The sequence below is a fragment of the Colossoma macropomum genome, unplaced genomic scaffold, assembly GCF_904425465.1.
Source record: "Colossoma macropomum unplaced genomic scaffold, Colossoma_macropomum, whole genome shotgun sequence".
Taxonomy (NCBI): domain Eukaryota; kingdom Metazoa; phylum Chordata; class Actinopteri; order Characiformes; family Serrasalmidae; genus Colossoma; species Colossoma macropomum.
In genome coordinates this window covers 153,699-160,456 of record NW_023495697.1, presented here as the reverse complement: position 1 = coordinate 160,456, position 6,758 = coordinate 153,699, and positions in this window count along the sequence as shown.

Genomic DNA, 6,758 nt, shown 5'->3' with positions numbered 1-6,758 from the left:
AAATACACTAGCATTCAGAAAGCACTCACCAGTGACTCCACAAGTGGGTTTTCCAGTGTTTTGCCGCAGCGTCTGTTCTTTCCTGATCTTAAAGTGTCTCTTAATTTTTACTGATAAAGCTGCAGCTGAAAATGCTGCTGACAAAGGAAAGACTGTGCCAGTGTCCCCACTTAAAGACGCAGTGAGGGGTCTGATGTGGCTGCTAGTTGTCACACTCACATGCTAGGTGTTACTGGCTGTGCTTCATTGGCTCTGACTTTTCCTTTTGGCTTTCATTTAAGAATTTTTATCAGTTAATATATTTTAAAAATTGTATTTTAGAAAGAATAAAACTATTTAAAGGATCAATACGTAATAATGAAAACAAGCATTAAAAATGGGTACTACAGTCAAAATTAAAAATACTGGACAGAGTTGTCTGCCGCTGCACCTTCTCCCCAGACTTGAAGCTCACCGGGTTGCCAGGTTGAGAACACTGAAACTAGACAAACGACCGCAACGTAAAACTTTTGACAATGGCAAGTGATGACGAGTCCTACACGGTAAATTGATCAATTAATTATACATTTGCAATGTTTTTATTGTTTGCAAATTATAAAAATGCCTATGTGGATTTTTTATAACCCTGTTGATGTTAATTAGATGCATGGCTGGCTATGTACGGCAGCCACAGCTAAAAGCTAAAAGCTAAGCCTCGTTTTCCAAAAACAAAAGCTCACTGCTCTGAAAATACAAACTCTGGAGTTGGAGTTACTACTTCACTTTAATGTGTGTTAGCTCTGTAAGCACATAACCTTTACATCTCAGAGACGCTTGAGATGCAAGCCAATGTGTCTGAAATACATTTTTAATAGAATGTTTGCTCATCAATGCAGTATGTCTCTGAGACATTGCAGATGGCTCACGAATGATTTTTAGCTGCTGCATTCCAGACTTACCCAACTACTTACTAATCACACCCACATCGCACGGACATTTTGACCACTGTAGTCATGCGTCATTCTGTGGTCCGTGTTATGCCTCCAGGTGTGGAACTCCAGGTCTAAGCTTGATTTCTCTATTGCCTGAATGAATGGGGTTTTGGAAAAAATAAAAATGTTTAGAACCCGATACATTTTGTCCTGTGAATTTTTTTCTCCCGAATATCACTAGATGTTCTGAATTACGAGGTCGTTAAAGAGCCTTAATACTGATATTGCTACATGCAAGCTAAAGCTACTGCAAATCAATTTTTTCACTTTGTGTTTTGTCAGCATTCTTCAAGGATGACCAGAAGAGTATTAAAACAAGTGAAAACCACTTTCAGCCTGGTAATGTCGACTACTCTGTCTTTACGAAGTGTAATTATAAATAACATACATGGTACAGTTCAGTGTTGTGAGGCACCGGCAGAAAACTTTTTTTTCAGATTTAGCACTCTTTTTCTATCACTGAATGTATTGTGAGAAAGATAGAATTAAACTATTTGATTCATGTTTGTAAGAAACAAAGTTTTATTCAATATTTCACCACTTTTCATAACTGATTATTGTTTCAGAAGAATCAATATAAAAAATTAGTCCTTTCTCATGTTTGACACAGTAAAAGAGACAAACGAAGTGTCCTATTAAAGAAAAACTAATTAGTCAGTAGCATTGTTGCTAGACTTTTTACACACTTTGTGCACTTACTACCAACTTTATTAGGCACATCTACCTTGTTAAACCCTGTACAGTTAAAAACTGCAGCTCATCTTGTTTCTCTGCATTATTTATATTGGCCATCCTTTAGCCCTTCGTCAGGACCACTCTTGGGTGTGTATGTATAGATGGTGGACAACTCTCAACCTAGCAGTGACAATGATGTGAGTAAAAACAGCGGTTGTGAGCGTGGAGCTGTGAAGCCAGCACATGGAGAAGCCTTTTTAGCATTTGCTTGTCAAGCTCAACACTGCTCAAGAGTCAAGTTGACTTTGAGTGGGCTGGATAGAAGTGGCCAGTGGCTTTGCAAGAAGACCCTTCTTGAACTTCCAAGCACCACAGAAGTGCTCATGTGTAAAGGGTTACCTTTCTTATGTGTAACACCAATGAGCATTCATAACACCAGTGACACCTATGGATAGATGAAAAAGTGGACATTTGTGTAGAATGACCCATAGCTGGAAAATAGCTGACTTCAGCTTCATATCACCGAAGAATTAGGGGTGGGCGATAATAAATAATTGTTCCAACTTGGTTCCAAGGGGCAAGCTGACACATTTGAAAACAAGGGGTAAGGGGTAAAAATAAGTCTTGGTGTTGAGGATGTTTTTAACGCAACATATGAGATCAACTATTTTAAGGGAACATTAGTATGTGTATAGATGCTTTCAATGCATCTAGCAAGCAAAATGAGTCGCCATCCCTAAATGTAAATGTACAAATTCATTCTGTTTTTGTTAAGATACGCTTTTTATATTCAAACATTTCATGTTACAGCAGTTGACAAATACAGCTGATGAATCATTTGAAAGCCATGAGGAGCAATGATTGGAAGATATAAGTGGTTCAGAATATTTCCCATCAGAAGATAGCTCTGACTTGGCCAGTCTCTGTCCAGACAGTCCTGACAGTACATGTAAAGAAATTTTCCAGCCCGACTGCCAATCAAAGGAGGAAAATGGTAGGTCTGTGACCAATAATGTGTCACCAGTGAAAGTGAAAAAAAACATGCAAAAAGAGGGCAAACAAAAGTTGGATTAAAAACTGTGGGAAGGGGCAAAGCAAACTGGCCAGACATCTAGAGAAAGAGAGAAAACATGAAAAAAAATCGAAGTTGCATGAGCACTATCAAAACCTAAGGTATCCAAAGCAAACTGGATATTATTAGACTACATTTGCAACAGAGGAAATTATCAGCATAATATAGACACTTTGAAGAAAGGGAGTGGTGAAATAATCACTGTGAGACAACCAAAAAATAAATAAATTAAAAAAAAACTGGGGAGAGTACCTACCGTGTCGGTGGATTTTTCAAATGAAGGAATTATGTAATCATATCTCAGATAAGAATAAAAAGTCAAGGAAAAACAAGAGGGTTCAGGCTGTGGCATCTCAAAGCATATCAACTGGCCCTGGTACATCAGAAGAATGCATCAAGATGAAGACTCCTTTCGGGTGTGCTCAGATTCCTCATTTGTAAATATAGTGAAATGATGTTTGAGCTCCATGGACAGGACAAATCGCATAGCAACTCAGACCCAAAGGTGGCTGGAAAAGGCTGAAGAAAGATGAGAAGTGCTAATATCCATTGGAAACATGGGTGGAAACAGGGGAAGCAGAGAAGCTTCTGATGTGCGGGAGAAGCCAAGTGCATTTTTCAACACCCCTGAGGGGCAAGATGTCCTGGCAGGACCGAATGGTGTACGGCTTTACTGGGATTTAAAGCAATGAGAAATAGTTCATTAAGAGTGTTTTATTATGTGTAAATTAAGCCATTGTGAATATTAGTTACAATTATGCGTCAACTTCAAGAATCAAAAGAGAAAATATAATTTGAGGCTTTAATTTAAATATGAAATAAACACTTTATCACATGCAATCATTCGTTTCCATGTATTCATTTATAATGGGTGCAAACACACATAAAACTGTGGATACATATCAACAAAAAATACAGAATAAAATGACTTGAACTATATTCTCCATCAACGTTAGGCCGCACTCAGGTGAAAATGAGTTCTCCAGATTTGGCATGCCGTGTTCCATGGCAATGTTGTGCTGCATCCAAACACATCCAGCGACCTTTTAGAATTCCATTAGTGTGCTCAATAACTGACCGCTTCCCCTCACCCCGCCACACATGCAGCCTGATGACCAGCTCCTCCCACTCTCCGGCTTCACGGTAGCGCCTCATTAACCCCACTGCCATGGGCAGCAGCCCCTCTCTCTCATGAGCTGCAAGTACGGACATGAGCACCTGTCCATATTCATTGCTCACGTTGGTCACCCAGGCTGCTGTCCCGGCTGCAGCTCTAGATACTTTCTTGCTCACCTGAACATACACGAACACATGCATGAACACACACACAAACACACATAAAGTTAAATGTATAATGTAGTGTAGTATAGTATAGTATAGTATAGTATAATAATTTACTACACTTAATCAGTTAAGCATAATTTGCATCTGAGAATCTGACATAAAAAACATTACCTGCTTTGTTAAATCCATCTTCAAGACAGATCCAAAAATGGAGGTGACCCTGGCCTTCATCTCACTGATCCATGTCCGGACATCCCCTCGCCATGGGTGGTGGGGGTGCCACATGCTATACCTCAACACCAGGGACCTGGAATTTCTTATACGCTGCAAGGTACTACAGTGTGCTTGTCATCCAGGCCTCACTGTGCTGCTCCCTCAGTTTGTGGTATAGCATGGAGGCACTGTTGCCGGGGGACCTCTCTCTTCCATCAGCCGCATGACCTTCATGTCAAAGGGCAACCTGTAAACACACACATTCACAGATCAAAGTTAGGTACTGGCTGTAAAAGGAGTCTCAGGGTCTGCACCTGCAACCCCCTTGAACAATGGGAGATTTAACGATGGGAGATTCCAGACCAGGGACATCAAAAGGTGTAAAAAAAATGGTCGACGACACCAACAGAAGGTGTCAGACACTTCAACGAGGCAACGTTACATCAGACAGGTTGTGTCAGACACTTCATGAGTGACCGTTAATCCCCTCTTTACCTGACAGAAGACCCCAAAAAGAGACCCTAATAGATCTAAAGTGCGTTATTTAATCATATGTATCTTTATGTCTTAGATGTTGCCCTTGTGTTTTGTGTTGTAGATGGAGATGTGTGTTTACCTGCATATGAGGATGACTGGAAACATAGCTCGATGTGCAGGGTCCAGCTGCTCTAGGATGTCCCATAAGTACCAGCCATCGATGTAGAGCACCTTCCTGACTGTCTTGTACAAGCCATAAGATGTCAGGTACTGACCAGCCAGATGGCAGTTGGGCTGCTTGCACAAGAGTCTAAATGCTCACATACAGTAGGGCATCCACAGTCACAGTTGTGAGAGTGGATAGCACTCTCACAAACATATAGAATCATGGTAATTTAAGATGTTTTCATGGTACACAAGATGCATCACAATAGTACAACTATTATATTTTACATTTCGTTTTTTGGATGTTTGTTACGCTGCGACAGACCTAACACAGCTTTAATGACACGTTTTAAAAATACTATGAAAAAGTGTGATCAGGTGTTGCGTGGGTACATCATGATATTTTGTTTTCCTGAGGTTTGAAAAGCCACAGTATTGCCACATCTAAAAATGACTATAAAAACCATGAGTACATATGATTTTGTTCAAAAGCTGTGCACTAAATCCAATTAAACAAAAATAATTCTGCTCTCTTTCTGAAGGAACATGCTGTTGGTCAGCATCCTTTAAATACTGACTACATGGTCTTTAAATGGCAATATGTTCAGAAAAGTCTTTTGTAACGTAATTCACTGTTCATACAATAAAGTATTGCCATACTGGTACTAGTAATTTACAAATTAGATATTCTACATAGAAACAATGTTTGATAGCAATTAAAATCCATCCATCCATCCATCATCTAAACCGCTTATCCTTCTGGGTCGCGGTGGGGTGCTGGAGCCTATCCCAGCTGTCATTGGGCGGAAGGCAGGATACACCCTGGACAGGTCGCCATCGCAGACACCAGTCCATCGCAGGCAATTAAAATCATTTTGCCAATTTAGCAAGATAGGTTAATATATAAAAGGTCAAAAAATTGTAAAAAAAAAAACAACTCCAGTGGAAAAAAATATATATAAAAAAATTATACATAAATATTTTACAAAGATTAAGCAAGGTAATGAAAAGAAACATGACAAAAAGGAAGAATTTTATGGAGAAAAAAACTTTTACTTTACTATTGAAACTGCAATGTGTAGCCAGCAAGCTTACACCCCTTAATTAGTGCAAAAGTACAATTATAACATACACACATGGCACATCTGCAGTCCAGAAACTAAAGAGGTGGTTGAAATAGTTTGGCGAGACCGTTTTAAAACAAATCGTTGAAACATTTTATCAGCGGGCCATGCGACTGGGCAACCTGCTCTGGCCAATGGCATGGGGCTAGTTCCAGTTTGCGACCAATTATATGACACCATTGTGAAACAAATCTTTCAAACAATTCTTCCGGCAACCAATCAGAAGGAGAGAAGGGTGGGACTTGGCAAAACAGCTGGTCTTCTTTAGAATGAAGATGGTTCGCCCAGTATGGGAGGCAAATCCAGCCAAAAAAGAAATTAAAATTAAAACAATAAAATGTAAATGCAAACCTCTTTTTGCCATTTCTTTTTCCAAACATCTGCGCAAATATCCTGCCAAAACTGAAAATTAAATGAAGTACCTTCATTTGCAATTTCGTTTTTCACATGAGCACAAGCCACTTGTGACAAAAATAAAAATAAATGTAAAACAGCTATTTGAAATTTCATTTTAGTCGTTATTCTGGTTTTTCATGGCCAAATCTAAAATGAAAAAGCTAATAGAGAAAAGAAGCTTCACTTTGGCTTTGGCTTTTCTTCATGAAATGCAGAATACGTGTCAAAACTAAAATCAAAGTGCAGTGTTTACGTTCTTATTTCATTTTCATAGCAATTGGCTGCATATCTGACAAAATTAAAATGCAAATGCAAAACTGATAAATCAACAGCAAAGTGACAGTTTGTGATTCGGTTTTCGGCGCGGACTCGCTTTAAGTG